Below are 18,377 nucleotides of genomic sequence, written 5' to 3' on the forward strand. Positions count from 1 at the left end.
CACGTGCTATCACTGCATCAGAGTGTTTGGAACAGGAAACTAATAGCGCCAAAAGTAGTTAAGTAAACCATGTAAGGATTCCGGAAGGGGTCTGAAGGAACAGGAGAGAAAGTATTGCGATTCATCTAGTCGTTATAGGATTACATATGGCACACAGCTTCTGCTGAAGGCTTCTCCTGAGTACGAGATTAAAGAGTTTTCTATTGACATATTTCACTTGCCTACTGGTCGTTTGAAGAAATATAACTCGTTAATTGTGATCATAAGGCAGTTTGCAAGTTTAAAGTTTTGATGATGTAATCTTTTATTTTTCGTGCAATAATTCCCCAAAAATTGCACAACTAATCTACTCACGATTAAATGCAAAAAAGTAAAGTAAAAGGGCGTTCTTATGTAACGGTCAACCCTTTCGCTGGTAAAAGAGTAGGCCAAGAGTTGGCGGTTGGTGGTATTGACTAGCTGCCTTCCCACTGGTCTTAAACTACTAAAGTAGGGACGGCTAGCGCAAATAACTTTGTGTAGCTTTGCGCGAAATCCAAAAAACAATACTATCGTTATACAGCCAGACTATAATGAATTAATAAGTTTGGCGCTATGTCCTCAAGCTATGAAGATAAATCCTATCCTTTTACAGTTAGGTTGTGATGGGAAAACGCAATAAATACTTACTATTTCATAGACACTATATATAGATAGATATAGATATACACATAAAAATATTTAATAAAAGCTAACACTACACTTTCAAGCTACAGCAACGGGAATAACGCTGTGAAGAACCTCAGTAAAGGTCTATTGCTATCAATCTATTGAAATACAACAGAAGTATAAACTATAATCGATATTACGTTTGCACGCTTAACATTTCTTGTGTTTGATTAATTATTTATTCAGTGTTGTTCACAACTAAATCCAATTTATTACAGCCTAACGTTTCAAGACAGAGTATTAATTAGTTCTAACTGCTAAAAACTTTTGCAGAATGGTCAACAGACAATTATATTGGTAGACAAAAACTGCTTACTGATGGTAAAATGTTCTACAGCTCTTTAGCATTACTTAACAAATGTTCTATAGCTCTTTACCGTTAATAAAAATGTTTTTTCAGCTTTTTAGCATTACTAAGCAAATGTTCTACAGTTCTTTACCATTAATAAAAATGTTCTACAGTTTTTTACAGCTCTTTAGTCTCACTGAACAGATGTTCTACAGCTCTTTACCCTCGCTGAACAAATGTTATACAGCTCTTTACCCTCACTGAACCCTCACTGAGCTCTTTAACCTCACTGAATAAATGCTCTGTACAACTCTTTACCCTCGCTGAACAAATGTTATACAGCTCTTTACCCTCACTGAACAAATGTTCTACAGCTCTTTACCTTCACTGAACAAATGTTATACAATGACTTCAGTCATTATATTTCCTGTGTATTGGAAATAGGATAAGACCAAGTTTAAACTTATAAATAAATCTAGTTCAAAATATTTTAGTTTTCATTTCCTAAACAACATATATCAATTACCCTTTGACAAAACTGTGGCTGACAGTACTATACTCTATAAGTACTTCTTTTTTAAATACCCAAATTTTAATATCCCATGGTTAACCAATAACGTTTATGCCATTCTAACTTCGATTGTTTCCAACTCCATTTACTCTATGTACTAATTACTAAACTGCTTTCACTGAAATCAATAAGATATATTTAGTACTTAGTGATATTTAGTAGTTTTCATTCATCTACTTTTTCAATCCCCCGCAGGAATTTGTTACTTTCACAAATTAAAATCAAGTGATGCCATTGCAATTACAAGTTTTCCTTACGCAGTTTATTTCAGGCGTATAAATTTGGTTGAATACACATTTTACTTTATCTGTGATTTTGGTTTGTAAAGGCTAATACCAAACAGTGCAGTAACTTTCTGTAGAAGTATTTCAGAACGGCTGGTATGGGTATTAATACTTTTATTGATAAGGAGAGAACAACATTTCGACCTTCCTAGGTCATCTTCAGATTAAGAAAAAGAGAGTTTGCAAGTGACCTTTGCCGGACACATCTTAGGGACAAGAGTATGAACGGATACAGGATTGTAGGGGGCATTGCTTGTTTATTTGTATTTTGAATTATGGCGCAAAGCTGCAAGAGGGCTATCTGCGCTAGCCGTCTCTAATTTAGCAGTGTAAGACTGGAGGGAAAGCAGCTAGTCATCATCACCCACAGCGAACTCTTGGGCTACTCTTTTACCAACGAATAGTGGGATTGACTGTCACATTATAACGCCCACACGGCTGAAAGGGCGAGCATGTTTAGTGCGACGGGGATGCGAACCCACGACTCTCAGATTACGAGTCGCTCGCCTTAACTCACCTGGCCATGCCGGGCCAGGGGGCATTGCAGTAGGATGTTAGGTTATCAATTAGTATAGGTGTAAAGGTGTTTCTTTATATTGGTTTAATTTTTGTTTTAGTTGCTGTATAAGTAGGGCTTCTTTGATTTTTCGTTTGTTTATATTTGTTTCCCTACTTGTTTAATGTGCTGAAAAATCAAAAACTCAATATGTTAAAAAACCAAATAAACAGCCACAAATCTATGCTCACCCGATAAAATTAATGACAAAATCAACAAAATAAAATAACACTTCATCGACATCAACAAATTTTCTCAAAAAACCGTGAAATAATTATATGCACGCACCTAGACCAACAACAAACAAATGATAATAAATCCCAAGATACAACAACCTACAAAACAATTTTACTGTTGCATACCATATGCTCCTGACATCAGTGAAAAAACAACTAACACCAAAATTAAACCAATATAAAGGAACACCTTTATACCTATAATAATTAATAATCTAACATCCTACTGCAGTGCTCCCTACAATCCCGTACCCGTTTATACTCTCGTTCCTAAAATATGTGTCCGGCAACAGTCACTTGCAAACTCTCTCTTTCTTAACCCGAAGATGATCTAGGAAGGTAATTGATGTGAGATATACACCTGTGTATACTTAACAATCAGGACAAAGAGAACTGCTAATTAATGTGAGGTATATACTTGTATACATTTAACAACCAAAATAACGATCACTGATGATTGATGTGAGATATACACCTGTATATACTTAACAAAGACGTAAAGAATTTCTCCACAGAAAATTAACTGAAAAAATTGTTCATGTTTTATTGTTGGACAAATCATCGATAGGTTTTAAGCCCCTTCCTTCTCATGGTTTTGAACACATGTTCTGTCGTGTTCATTATTTATATCATTCAGATGTGAAGATTATTGAGCATTAAAACCTGATCAACTACAATGCATTGAATGTAGTTTTCTTAAACTAAAAAAAAAAGCTAAAAATTAATAAATGATTAGTTGTACAGTTACGTTTAGTTCAGTCTCCCCTCCTGTTGCTTTATCATTTCATACTAATTTGTTTTCATAACGTAGTTTTACTTCATTTAATTTGATCTAATTTTGGCACGTGCTACGATAATATAGTTTTAAAACATTCTAGAAATTCCTTTCATCTTATAACATCAGGTTAGATTGATGAAACATTGCAAAATTTTAAAACAGCTATTTGTGAGATAATGGATAATCCGTTATACCATCAGTAACTGTTTCAAGACTTCATATTGTTTGTAAAATGCCTCTTAAACTGCAAACGGTGATCATTCGTGTATTATTTAATCATTTTGACACTATTTTAGATAAAATTTATCAATTATTTTGGCTGAAAATTTCTTCTTGGAAACATATGATCTATGTAGGTACGTGGCAATGCTTGTTATTCTGATTGTTAAGTATATGCAGGTGTATATCTTACATCAGTTAGCAGTGGTCGTTGTTAAGTACATGCAGGGGTATATCTTACATCAGTTAGCAGTGCTCGTTGTTAAGTACATGCAGGGGTATATCTTACATCAATTATCAGTGCTCGTTGTTAAGTACATGCAGGGGTATATCTTACATCAATTATCAGTGCTCGTTGTTAAGTACATGCAGGTGTATATCTCACATCAATTATCAGTGCTCGTTGTTAAGTACATGCAGGTGTATATCTCACATCAATTATCAGTGCTCGTTGTTAAGTACATGCAGGTGTATATCTCACATCAATTAGCAGTGGTCGTTGTTAAGTACATGCAGGGGTATATCTTACATCAGTTAGCAGTGCTCGTTGTTAAGTACATGCAGGGGTATATCTTACATCAATTAGCAGTGGTCGTTGTTAAGTACATGCAGGGGTATATCTTACATCAGTTAGCAGTGCTCGTTGTTAAGTACATGCAGGGGTATATCTTACATCAATTATCAGTGCTCGTTGTTAAGTACATGCAGGTGTATATCTCACATCAATTATCAGTGCTCGTTGTTAAGTACATGCAGGTGTATATCTCACATCAATTATCAGTGCTCGTTGTTAAGTACATGCAGGTGTATATCTCACATCAATTATCAGTGCTCGTTGTTAAGTACATGCAGGTGTATATCTCACATCAATTATCAGTGCTCGTTGTTAAGTACATGCAGGGGTATATCTTACATCAGTTAGCAGTGGTCGTTGTTCTGGTCGTTAAATGTATACATGTTTGCAGGTGTATATTTCACATCAATCATCAGTACTCGTTGTTCTGGTTGTTAAATGTACGCAGGTGTACATCTCACATCAATCATCAGTACTCGATGTTCTGGTTGTTTAGTATATGCAGGTGTATATCTCACATCAGTCATCAGTACTCGTTGTTTTGGTTGTTAAGTGTTGCAGGTGTATATCTCACATCAGTCATCAGTGCTCGTTGTTTTGGTTGTTAAGTGTTGCAGGTGTATATCTCACATCAATATGAAAAAAATATGTATTTACTTTTTACCTAAATAAAACTTAATCTGGATTCTTTATAATCGTTTTACTATCGTTAATCACTTTTATCTGTTTGTTTTCAAAGCATTGCTACACGACAGGCTACCTGCGCACTGTACACCACGAGGATTGTCTGTTTCTGAATTTCGCGCAAAGCTACAAGAGGGATATCTGCGCTAGCCATCCCTAATTTAGCAGTGTAAGACTAGAGGGAAGGCAGCTAGTCAGCATCACCCACCGTCAACTATTGGGGCTACCAAAGAATAGTGTGACTGACCGTCACATTATAACGCCCCCACGGCTGAAAGGGCGAGCATGTTTGGTGTAATGAAGATTCGAACCCGCTACCCTCGGATTACGAGTCAAGTGTCTTAGCCACCTGGACATGCTGGGGCCACATGTCGGATTTTAGTGTTGTAACTCAGTAAGCGTACCGTTAACCAACTGGGGAGTACTTACTTCAACCCATTTTTTAATGGCAAAGTTTGTGGATAATTAGTATAAAACAACAACTAAAAGGTATTGAAAGCTTTTTAACCTTTTTTTTGTTACTTCTGATACGTTAGAAAGAAAATATTTTGTAAAGTGAAGTGAAATTTCCAAAATTTAACTTGCTACATGAAAACTACGTTGAGTATAACATGTATTTTTAATTGTAAGAATAAAGTTTCTTATGATTCACAAATACTGATTAAGGTTTTAAAAATAATTCCAAGATTATATTAATTTTCCTGTGTGTCTGTGCTTACAGAAAATTGACGACTAAAATGTAGTATCTCTTCTTTGAACAAAAACATTAAGGAAGATTACAGCTCATTCCTTTCTCGATAGTAAACTTAATATTAGAATCAAGTGGCTCCCCCAGTGACACAGCGGTATGGCTGCGGACTTACAATGCTAGAATCAGGGTTTCGATACCTGTGGTGGGCAGAGCACAGATAGATAGATCATGGTGTAGTTTTGTGCCTAATTACAAACGAAACGAAATCAAGCGAGTTAAAATTGTGAAAGATATTCTCAATAACATTTCAATTTTTAAAGCCTATAAAAATGTCGTCAACGTTGCGTACAAATAGAGGAAAAGTGAGAAGCGGAAATGTCAAATTAATTTATCCCAATAGGATACTCACTTAGTATCCATAACGTGACACTGAGAAATGAGAGGAAAAGTTTGACACACTAAACAAAAGTAGTTTATAATTTGATGATAATAAAAAAGAAGAATCGAATTCGAATGATTTATTAAATTATTATAATTTAGATATCTAATTCTCTGAAATACCATGGCTGACAACATTTCATTTCTTGTCTTGTAAAAGGATATGTAAAACATACCTTACAGAAGACAACAGTATGGTTTCATTCCTTCTCGTCAATGTACTTGCTTATTTGTTGTTGTCTTAAGTTAGTTTATTGTTTCACCTTTAACTATGATTTTAATTTGCAAAAATATTCTTTAGCTGAAACAGCTTTCGTTTTTAAGTTGTTTTTTTTTAATAATATTTCAGTTTTGGCAAATTTATAGTGTTATTTTATGAATATAATTTTCAATTGCGTACTTTTGAATAATTGAAAAAATAACGTTTTTAGTTGGGTTTTTTTCGTCATTTATGAACTTATAAAGTAACATGAATAACCAAAAGTCCAAGATTTGATTTTCTAACGTTTACTCTGAAGATGTGAAAATCAGATAAGACTAGAAAACATACTAATTCCTCATAAGATTAAATTGATTTCATAACATGAAATATAATACGTTATTCAAAGATGAACCTACTGCGTTATACTGTTATAAAACATTCTGTTTTGCACTGAACTATATCTTTACTTTACATGTCATGATTAAATAGGGATTTTCCTTTTGACCAAAATCAAGTATCTTCTGTCCAAATAGGCCTTTTACTATCGAGAAGCAATCAATACAGTGAAGACAAAGATTGATGGCACCCAAACCAATACACTGTTTTGTTAACTTTTGCCCAAAGATTCTATTTCAGCATTTTTAACTAAATGAAGTTTCTGTGGTATCCAGTAGTTGGTGTTTCGTCTAAAATGACGCAATGCCAGAGTTTAAAAATGGACACTTCGCCGAAAACTATGACAGAACGAATTCCTCTCACCAAATAAATTTAACCTAATTACCACACCTGATATACAGATATTATTAACATAAAACCTACCATTATAATGTTAGAAAATACAGTTCTAAACCATCTATCATAAACTACCTATCATACGTTGTTTAATGTGAACTAACCAAAATATGAGTGGTAGATATAGTTTGATTAAACGTCCAGTTTTCTTATTTTTCACTTAAAATGAAAGAGGTTTCACACCAACATCACAGTTTAAACCTTATCACCCATACCAGTGCTTTATGATGGTGTTTTAATTTCTATTATCATTTCTTACACCTATTCCATTATATGATCATAAATACAGGTACTTAACATGTGCATCACGTTCTCTGCATGAGTACATTTTTATGGACTGCTATATTTAAACATGTCACCATACATCCTTTAAAAAAAAGAAGACAGAAACTCACAAATAATAGTTTAGGCCAGTTACTGTGATTTAGTTTGGAATATAAACGCTCCATTAGGCGGCGGTGGCTTGAGAGTCTACTTTAATGTCTTTGTTGTTCGTAAATCTATGGACAGTATAAATACGTGCAAAGAGAGAGAAATGTAATACTATGTCTTATAAATACTCCCTAATTTTGTAGTATAAGACTAGAGGGAAGGCAGTTAGTGATCACCACCCACCGCCAACTCTTAGGTTACTCTTTTTTTACCGATGAATAGTGGGATTGACTGTAACATTATAGCATCCCTACAGCTGAAAGGGCGAGCATGTTTGGTGTGACGGGAATTCGAACCCGCGACCCTCAGATCACGAGTCGAGTGCCTTAACCGCCTGGCCTGATGTAAATGAAATATCATACGATATTTAGTTTGGGTTGAGCTCATATATATATATATTTAAATATTTTGAAACGCAACCAGTTAAAAAAAACACTACACAACTTAAGAAAAAGAGTGATCGTTAAGGACCATTAAAAGGTGTGTTTGAAATACCTCTTTGCATAATTATTGACACACACAAGCGTCATGTTCCCGTTTCATGTTCATTTGAAATATATGCCAAAAGGAATTCAGTGTACAGACAGCGAAGATTACTTTACACTTTTTAATATCTTTAAGTTCCATCGTCCTCACAACTTCTTAAGTAAAGCTATTGAACATAAATTTTAATAACTGTTAAAAATTTAAAAAATGAGTTTTTATGCTTTAACTTTGCAGACTATTTTATGCTAAAAATCAGTTTGTTATCCATTGTTACAGTAATGTGTAACTAACTGATTCTCTGGTGTATCTTAACAAAACAGTTCAGCTGTTAATCATTCAATAAAGTACTTACACAGTTAAATCCTCAAGAATAATAAGAAATATTTTCAAAGAAATAAGTGCTTTCGCAAGATATTTCTCATAAACTAAAAAAAACAGTCCACATGATATCAAAGAGAGCTTGTTTGTTTTGTTTAATTTTGCACTAAGCTACTTGAAGGCTAACTGTGCTAACCGTTCCTTATTTAAAAGTGATAAACTAAAAGGAAAGCAAAGAGTTAAGAACATCTGCTGCCAGCTCTTGAGGTCCTCTTTTCCAATGAATAATGAAATTGACTGTAACATGAAAATCCTCACAGATGTATGCAGTAGTGAGTAATGTACTTAACTTTAATATATATAAACTAAATGTGATTTAAGGTTGGTTCCTCAGAAATTAATTTTTGTGAACTGTAAGATGATGAAGTAATTGTAAGATAGTGTCCTCTATTTTTGTTTTTCAATCATATTTCTGTGAAGCTTCACTTTACTTTCTCTTTATATTTGACTTTCTATACCAATCCTTCTTTCCATTTAATGAGGTCTCCAAATATTTAGCCATTCATGCGAAGACTAGACGGTTTTTAACTCATCTTTGTGAAAACCAGTTTGTTTGAAAAGTTGTTATAGAAAAAAAGAGATCGAACACGTGTTATTATCGAAATCGAAACGTGCAAAGGTATACTACACAGTTAACTGAACGGATAACAGATTCAGAAAATGTTTAGGGCCATTCTAAGTGGCATTAGTTATTTATCTTACAGGCCTCTAATCCTTAACCTATTGATTACATAAAATCAAGACCGTTACACGGTTTCTAGACACAAAATTAATGTACCTTTCTAGTTACAGCAGACCTACCGGCAAAACCAAACTAGGTACAGCGATTTATTATCTTAATAAGCAACATTAAATGGCTTTTTTTTTGTCTGAAAGGTAACACATTTCAGGTCTTTTATCAAGTTAAAACAAAATGTTATGACACTGCCTTCTTCAAATAGATAATAAATACGTCACATATAAACATATTACGTACTATAATATACGTCAGAAGCTCCTTTAATATTTAATGCTGTATATTATGGTTACTTAGTGCAAAGTCGTGTTATTTGTTTTGTACTCTAATATGTAATATGTACCATATTCTTCTCTATCATTTTATAAATCTAATAAGTTATAATCTTCCTCATAAACTAAGAAGTTATCGGAAAATATACTTAGAATTACGACTATTTATTTTTTACCATTTAATAACAATTGCTCATTGGGATTAAAATAAATTCAGACAATAGAAAAATTAATTATTATTTTTTTACCATTGTTCTATACACATAACAGAAACAGGCCGTTACACGTTCTTGCCACTTTGAACGATGGGTGCCAGATATTTGTTTGTTGGTGGCGAAACGTCAAGAAATGGAAAACATGTTTGAAGACTTGTAATTAAAATCAGCCGCAACCTTTCATTTACTTTCTCGTTTCCTACGTCTGCTTTCATGTCATTTATTTCCAAATTTAAGACTTCGTTTATTATGCTGCTGGTAATTTCATAACCCCCCGACAACCACTATAATATGAGTTTGAGAAAACTTGCTTTAACAATAGCTTGCTTAAGTTGTGGAGCTAACTTTGATATGAAGACATTTCTCTTACACGTAAAATTATTTCTGCCGGAGTTACGAATGCAGTACATATAAAGAATATTTCTTGACTGCATATTAGTTGTAAATTTTCTTATTGGATGAACGGATTTTAGTTTTTTTGCCTAATTTTTATTAACGTTTTGATAAATTAACCAATTCTTATTAGATATGCTTTAATTTCAGAAAATATTTGTAGTCGATACAAACATATAAGGTCTCAAAAGTGGACATACCAAGACGGAGGTTTGTTTTGTTACAAAAATGGAAGGTTTTTTAGGCTATATTTGAGTATATGCAAGAAAAAGTATACAATAGGTGAAATAGTGACTCTAATAATACATTTTATACTGCTAAATGTTTTGGTTAAAATAAAATTTTACAAAAAATGAAAATACAATTTTCAAATATAAAGATATCTCACTGGAAAAGTTAGTATTAAAAAAAACCTTACCGTTAACATTAAAAAATTATATCAATACGGTAATTATTCCCAAATAAACATAATCGTTCAAAAACACATTTAACTCAAAATATTAAATGTTTATATGTCTATGTTGTATGGACATTCGACACGTAAAAACAGTACACCTTTCAAACTAAAATAAAGCTGTTCTCTTATGTACTATTTCGAACCTAAGTATACATAAAATGTAATTCAAGGTGATCTCACTTCAAAATGAATATGTTTAAGAAGTTTGGTTTTGGTTTGGCTTCTTGTGAATTTCGCACAAAGCTACACAGGGGCTATCTGCAATAGCTGTCCCTAACTTAGCAGTGTAAGACTAAAGGGAAGACAGCTAGTCATCACCACCCACCGCCAACTCTTGGGCTACTCTTTTACCAACGAATAGTAGAATTGACCGTCACATTATAACACTCCTTCAGCTGAGAAGGTGAGCATGTTTGGTATAATGGAGATTCAAACCCACTACCCTCAGATTACGAGTCGAGTGCCTTAGCCACCTGGACATGCCGGGGCCACACAAAGATGAATGGAATTTCGGATTTTAGTGTTGTAACTCAGTAAACGTACCGTTAACCAACTGGGGAGTACTTACTTCAACCCATTTTTTAATGGCAAAGTTTGTGGATAATTAGTATAAAACAACAACTAAAAGGTATTGAAAGCTTTTTAACCTTTTTTGTTACTTTATAAAGCAACCACGGCTGAAATGGCGAGCATGTTTGGTGTGACGGGGATTCGAACCTGCACCCTTCAGATTACGAGTCGAGTGCCTTATCCACCTGTCCGTTCCGGACAGAAAATACATTTGGAATCCGTTCCTTAACTTTCTGTTTGTTTAATTTTCGCTTTACGTTCTTTATATAAATGTTCCTGCCATTATTAGATGTGTTTCTATAATAATTAACATTATAAAAGTGTTCAAATGCCATATTCGTATAAGTTTTCATTAAAACACTATTTGTATCACTTTTTAAAATTATTCCATCATATGTTCTTTTGAAAATATTATCTTTTATATCTTTGTAAGAAACACAACTTTGTTACTTTCTTAAATGTCAAGTGTAATTCCAAACATTATATTTTACCTCCTTGTAAAAACCACTAATGTTTTTATTTTCTTATAATTCAATTCAAGTCTAATACTGAAGTGACTTCACCCAGTCTTCAAGGTTCAGTGTTGGCTTCATCTTAACATCTAATTCATCTTCATCCTTAACTTGCTAGTGAATTCATGTAGATCCTCCTTAGGACCGGCATGACCAGGTGGTTAATGCACTCGACTCGTAATCTGAGGGTCGCGGGTTCGAAACCCGTTACACCAAACATGCTCGCCTTTTCAGCCATGGATGCCTTATATATGACAATCAATTCAACTATTCGTTGGTAAAAAAGCAGCCCAAGAGTTGGCGGTGGGTGGTGATGACTAGCTGCCTTTCCTTTAGTCTTACACTGCGAAATTAGGAACGGCTAGCGCAGATAGCCTTCGTGTAGCTTTGCGCGAAATTCAATACAAACAAACATTATCCTCCTTAAGTTAAATGTCGTTAGGACTATTGTTTAGTGTCGAGTTAATTCCTTGTTGTAAAAGTTCTAACTTCATTCTCATCTAAATGCCTTTTACTTAAATTGAAAACCTTCAAGTAAAAAAGAAAGAATTATAGTTTATTATATACATATTTTATTTTCTTGTTGTTTTTTTTACATTCAGAACACACATTTCTTCGGCTTACAGTGTCCAAGCAAGATGTTTATGTTCTACCTTCATTTCTACAACTCTCCTATGTGATAGAAAAATTATGTTCCCTATTTCCTTAGACAAACTAACAGGTTATTGGAATGGTACTTACCCTTCATTCACACCCGTCAGCGTTACCAGCAGTGACGTAACTCTAACCTCAATCAGATCAGTCCTTAAGCTCTAAATTTGTGGATTACTGATGTTCACGCGAACGTCGTTAAAACCTTGTCCTGTACTTTTGTTACAATACACTCGGATAGTTGCTTGTCTCGCGGCGAGAACCACCAATCGCATCCACATGGATTGTAGTGCATTTTAGGCTCTGACAGTTGCAGCGCCATCCCTACGACAACCAATGAGGAACGAGGATCGATATATAGCATTGCGTAAATGAAAGAAAAAAAAAAAGGAATAAAGTAAGAAATAAAGAGAAAATCCACGGCGACAGCTCGTGCGGACAGACTGCCAAATGGAAAGATCGTTCGAGCACAATAATATATACACAGTCACACATATTTCCACATGCAAACACACTTACATAGAAGAGCGAACAACGTTTCGACCTTCTTCGGTGAACCTGAAAAACCTACTAAAACAAGTGGGTTTCTTATAATAATTTATGTTCTCGGGGTGTCTTTAACCTATAATTTTACTCGTCTGTCTTTTCAACGCCTTTTTAATTTCCTTGTTGTACTGTTAAATGAAATAATCCATCTTGAATACTTCGAACTGCCGTAAAAGTATTTCTAACATCACTATTCATTTATTTGGCACTAATCCACGAAATAAAGACATTTTGGTATAACAACAGATTCTTATTTCATCTTCACTCGTTACACTGTCCCTCGATGGCTTAGTGGTACCTTTACAGAATTAAAACGTTACAGTTTCATTCACCATGGAGGACGGGGTACAAATAGCTCATTGTGCATCTGTGTTTGCAAGAAAGTATACTGGTTAAAGGAGGAAACAACTATTAAAACACTACTTGCACAAAATTACGCTATACTAAAAAATAAAACATAGAAACAAGTATCAAATATGATATAAAAACACATCTAAATGCAAAGTCAGAAACCTGTGATGCAGTAAGAATGCACAGCCGTTTTGTTTCGGAGTAATTTTAATGTGCAAGAAAGACGGCACACCAGACAGCCCGTATGAGGCTATGAAATGTCAACTAGCTGTATTATGACTGTATAATGAATTCAACATTGACTTCAAGAAAAGAATTGGGGCAATTACCAGTGTTCCAATGCTGACGAGCACACCACATCCTACTGGATTAAAGCCGAGAAGATCCATTTTAGTCCTACAACTGACCACCGTTTTCGTTTGAGCTTTTATTGATATCCCCAGAATTAGGTAACGCCACCTTGGCGCCTGTAGTCTTAGTCCAAATTACAAATCACTATTCGACTAGTCTAAAACTAGAAGAAATGAAAACCTCAGTATAAACTAGTTGAATGTGACTTGTCTGGTTGTTTTTACTACCGGTGTGAAAGGTCCACGTACTGCATCATACCGAGAAATTCAACGTTTTCTACCTGTTACAGCATACTGTATAAAAAAACTAATAAAAATCAGATTTAAAAAGTCATTAATTTTCTATGTAAAATACATAATGAGTCTCAACAGTAATTAACGGAATAAACTGAAAATATACATGACATTTTTGTTCAATTTAATTTATGTGTTATTTTACATTTGTAGCCAACAAAGTCGGAGAATAACAAGAAATTTGGTGTGTAACAAAATGCAGCAAACAGAATGTTTTGACGATACTGTTTTGGATTAAAATGTACACTTAAAAACAAACCAAATTAGTCAGTGAGTTTGTTTATTTTAAAATTTGACACCAATGTATACAAGACCAATCTGTGCATATCCTTCTCGAATTTTGAGTTAATGTGTGTGTGTTTTTTTTTTCTTACAGTCACATCAGGCTATCTTCTGAGTCAACCGAGGGGAATCAAACCCCTGATTTTAGCGTTGTAAGTCCGCAGACTTCCCGCTGTACTAGTGAGGGACTTTTGAGTTAATAGACTAAAGAGAAGGGATATGTATTTATATATCAAAGCCACATCAAACTATGTCCACCGCGAAGCTTCGAAACTCGGATTTTAGCATGGTAAGTCCACAGATTTATTGTTATCCCATCGGGTGAACTAGATAGAAGGTGATTTGTTAATAACACCCACTTTCAACGCTTGGGCTACTCTTGTCTGATCTAATAGTCGTTTTTTATCACCACTTTTACAGCGCATCCTTCGTCTCAAACGTTTGCTTTAACAGTATACGAACCATGGATCGTATTTAGGATACGTTTGGTTCAAAACTAAACAATCTAAGTAGAGGCAGTGCGAAGTCGGTTAATTCAAAAATGAGAGCAAGTGAACAGAATATTACATTCTACAAATTTCCAAGTAACTAGATGTATTTAAAATACAACAAACAATAGTTCATATACTGGAATACCAACCACCAGAACTCTAAAACTATGCTAAAAATCTAAACAATATGAAGTATTCAAAACTGCAGATAAGTATAGCTGGTACTATATTTATAATTCTTAAAATAAGATACAACAATAAGTAAAAAACAATGAGAATTTCAATAACTTTTTCGCAATCTTTCCTGAAACATTTCCCCGAATAATCTGAGATTTTTAAGACAACAAAATAACAACGTACTATGGAACAGTAGAAATATTTGTAGAAATATTAAATAGTGACGTTATGTGGCCTTGCAAAGAATAAGAAACTGCAATATAGGTTTTGACTGTTTACCAGGAGATGGACACGAACAGCTTACCTTTAATAATGGCCAAGTTCGTGTTCACTCATCACTTCTCAAAACTGATACAATCATTCTTTTCTGCCTGTATCCGTGCGACACAACGACAGACAATTTGTTACCTAGTAACTGTTTCTTACAGTCCTTGTGTCAAAATCACATACATACCAGGCCTCAAATAATGCAACTGTATCGACATCATATCCTGCTGTCACACGTTTTCATATGATAATATCTTTGCGAACTCCCAGGTTTACCAAAGATGTTATGATACAAAATAACAAACGAAATAACGCAACTATTTGCCACAGTTAATTCTTCCTTCTTATTTTCATAATGACGACAAACATTAGATGATGTCAGTTCCATTTTTTTTAAAAGAAATAAACTTTTTCTAATTAAAATTCCTTACAAAAAGGTACTTATAACACTTATAATATATATATTTTTTTATTTCACGCAAAACTACACGAGGGCTATCTGTGCTAGCCGTCCCTAACTTAGCAGTGTAAGACCAGAAAGAAAGCAGTTAGTCAGCACCACTCACCGTCAACTCTTGGGGCTACACTTTTACCAACGGATAGTGGGATTGACCGTCACTTTACAACGCATCCACGGCTGAGGGGACGAGCATGTTTGGTGCGAATGGGATTCAAACCCGCGACCCTCGGATTAAGAGTCCCAAAATAAAAAAGAAAAACAAACTAATATTAATATTTTTAAAATCATTGAAACTACTTTCAAAGGTCTACTAACAAGCCCTATGAAAAGCTGCGTCACTTTTACAGTTAAAAAACTTTTATTATGTGTGATTTGTTTTTTACAATTTCGCGCAAAGCTATACAAAGACATTTGAGCATAGCTATTCCTAATTTTGGCCTAACAGGCTACAGCTGGCCGTGTGGTAGAGATCTGAATTCCGGACGGATCTGGCCAGTTGAGTTCGATTCCGTGCGATACCACAAAATATTCGCACACACACACCCTCCTCCGTTTTAGACTGTGAGTGCATTAAAAAGTGACAGTCAGTTCCTTAGTATGGAAGCTAGGTGGTGAGGTGCTGCTGACCGGCTGCATTTTCTTCTGGTCAATAGCTCAAAATTATGTAGCTTTGTAATACACACAGGAGCCAGAAGAATGGCAGATAATCACTCACCGCCAACTCTTGAGGTACTCTTGTCTGATCGAATAATGGGATGTGACCGTCGTTCTTACTGAGTATCCGTGAGCCAAACAGCGGAGTACATTTGTTGCGGTAATGAGTCGTGAGCCATGGATCTTCGAATTCACAGCCCTGGTGCGTTAACTTCCAACCCCTCCCGTCTATTATAAAATCAAATAAAACATACTCGACACCTTTTACTATGTATGTAGCAATAAATTTATTTTATTACTGCTCCTGGTAACAACAGTATTCATAAACTTAAGAAACCAGGTTATAAAGTCCAAAACTTTGTAAACTTGACTGTAAATGTTGTAATATTCACAATTTTAAAATCACCCACATACGATCAAAATGTTCAGTTAACAATGTTGTTCGTGTTTAGTTGTTCTTTGTTTGTTACTAAGTATGAAGCCAACAATTGGCTATACGTGCTGTGTCCACCGCAAGTATCGAAACCAGATGTTTAGTTTTATAAGCCTCCACCCAGACTTACAAGGGAATAGAGGAAGCTAGCGTTTAGTCAGAGTGAAAAACGGTAGAGCAATATAACCAAAAAGTTGATACATAAACATGCATGATTCATAGTTTGTTTGTTTGTTTTTGAATTTCGCACTAAGCTACTCGAGGGCCATCTGTGCTAGCCGTCCCTAATTTAGCAGTGTAAGACAAGAGGGAAGGCAGCTAGTCATCATTACCTACCGCCAACTCTTGAGCTACTCTTTTACAAACGAAGAGTGGGATTGATCGTCACATTATAATGGTGCATGGCTAAAAAGGCGAGCATGTTTGGTGCCACCGGTATTCGAACCCGCAACCCTCAGATTAAGAGTCGAATGCCTTAACCCACTTGGCCATGCCGTGCCGATTCATAATTACAGGAGCAATATGACAAATACTTTGATACAGAAACATGCACGATTCATAGTTACAAAAGCGATATGACCAATACGTTGATACAGAAACATGCACGATTCATAGTTACAGGAGCAATGTGACCAATACGTTGATACAGAAACATGCACGATTCATAATTACAGGAGCAATATGACCAATACGTTGATACATAAACATGCATGATTCATAGTTACAGGAGCAATGTGACCACTATGTTGATACATAAACATGCATGATTCATAGTTACAGGAGCAATGTGACCACTATGTTGATACATAAACATGAATGATTCATAGTTACAGAATTCTTATCCTTGAAGATCAATTATTTGCAGCGACATGTATTTTGGTTAACTCTGTGATGTCGTCTCTCAGTTAGTTCATTACAAAGCACTCACACGTACGTCACCAGTACTACGTTTCGTCACATTATTACACTGTAAAAGGCATTATATGTTTTGCACCGAATGTGGAAAATATACATATTACAATAGTCTCGCGTTGCTTTGTGATATACATATATACAGCGAGTAAACACTAATATTACCACAAGTCTTGAGAAAAATCTACAAAATTCGTTAAGAACGTATTTTTCCGAAGTGTGCGCTCATATATGTCAGGGCATCCCTTAAGTAATTTCCGATTCTAGGTTCAAACAAAGAGAAAGGATTTCAAACGTTTTTAATTTTATTTAATCAATAATTTATGTTCCATTATTATTAATTACTTCCTGCCGACGATTCACAAGCTTCTGAATGCCACTTCTATAAAATTCTTGGGGTTGGGAGGAAAAATAGAGAGAGGGAAGTTTTGACATCTTCATGTGTTCCAAGTTCTTTTCCATCAAGATAAATCTGCAAACTTCGGAATAGGTGATAATCAGATGGGGCAAGGTCTGGAGAATAAGGAGGATATGGAAGTTTTTCCCAGTCTAGCTCTTCAATCTTTGTAGATGTCATCCTTGCTGAATGGGACCGTGCATTATCCTGGTGTAGCACAACACCTTTCGACTGATCAATGTACGCCTCTTTTCTTTCAGTGCAACATTCAAGCGCTCTAGCTGTTAAGAATAGAAGTCTGATGTAATCGTTACATTCTGTGGTAGCAACTCAAAGTGGATCACACCAACAATATCCCACCAAAGGCTTAACATGACTTCCATAGGGTGGATGTCTATTTTCGACTGTGCTTTAACTAGTTTACCTGCACATAGCCATTTTCTACGGCGCTTAAAATTTTTACAAAATATCCATTTTTCATCTCCAGTCACTAACGTGTCCAAAAAAAGTGAGTTACATTCACGAAAGTGCACAGAAATGCAAACGTCCACTCTTGCTCTAAGGTTGGCTTCTGTCAAATCATGGGGAATCAATTTTCCAAGTTTTGACACCTTTCCAAGATGTTGCAGATGACAGTGA

The 18,377-nt window shown here is 34.9% G+C and overlaps 1 protein-coding gene across 5 annotated transcripts in view; it reads right to left on the reverse strand.

The window, feature by feature from the left end:
- Nucleotides 1–18,377, reverse strand: part of LOC143222324 (suppressor of lurcher protein 1-like) — a 293,085-nt gene that overhangs the window by 180,223 nt on the left and 94,485 nt on the right. For 2 of the 5 annotated variants that reach the window (XM_076448701.1, XM_076448708.1), the window contains exon 1: nucleotides 12,215–12,403. The exons of 2 other annotated variants lie outside the window; for them this stretch is intronic. The gene's annotated coding sequence lies outside the window, so the exon portion shown is untranslated. Of the gene's footprint in view, nucleotides 1–12,214; nucleotides 12,405–18,377 lie in introns of those variants that run through there. One more of the 5 variants, XM_076448710.1, reaches the window with a different exon arrangement.

This window comes from Tachypleus tridentatus, chromosome 8, assembly GCF_004210375.1.
Source record: "Tachypleus tridentatus isolate NWPU-2018 chromosome 8, ASM421037v1, whole genome shotgun sequence".
Taxonomy (NCBI): domain Eukaryota; kingdom Metazoa; phylum Arthropoda; class Merostomata; order Xiphosura; family Limulidae; genus Tachypleus; species Tachypleus tridentatus.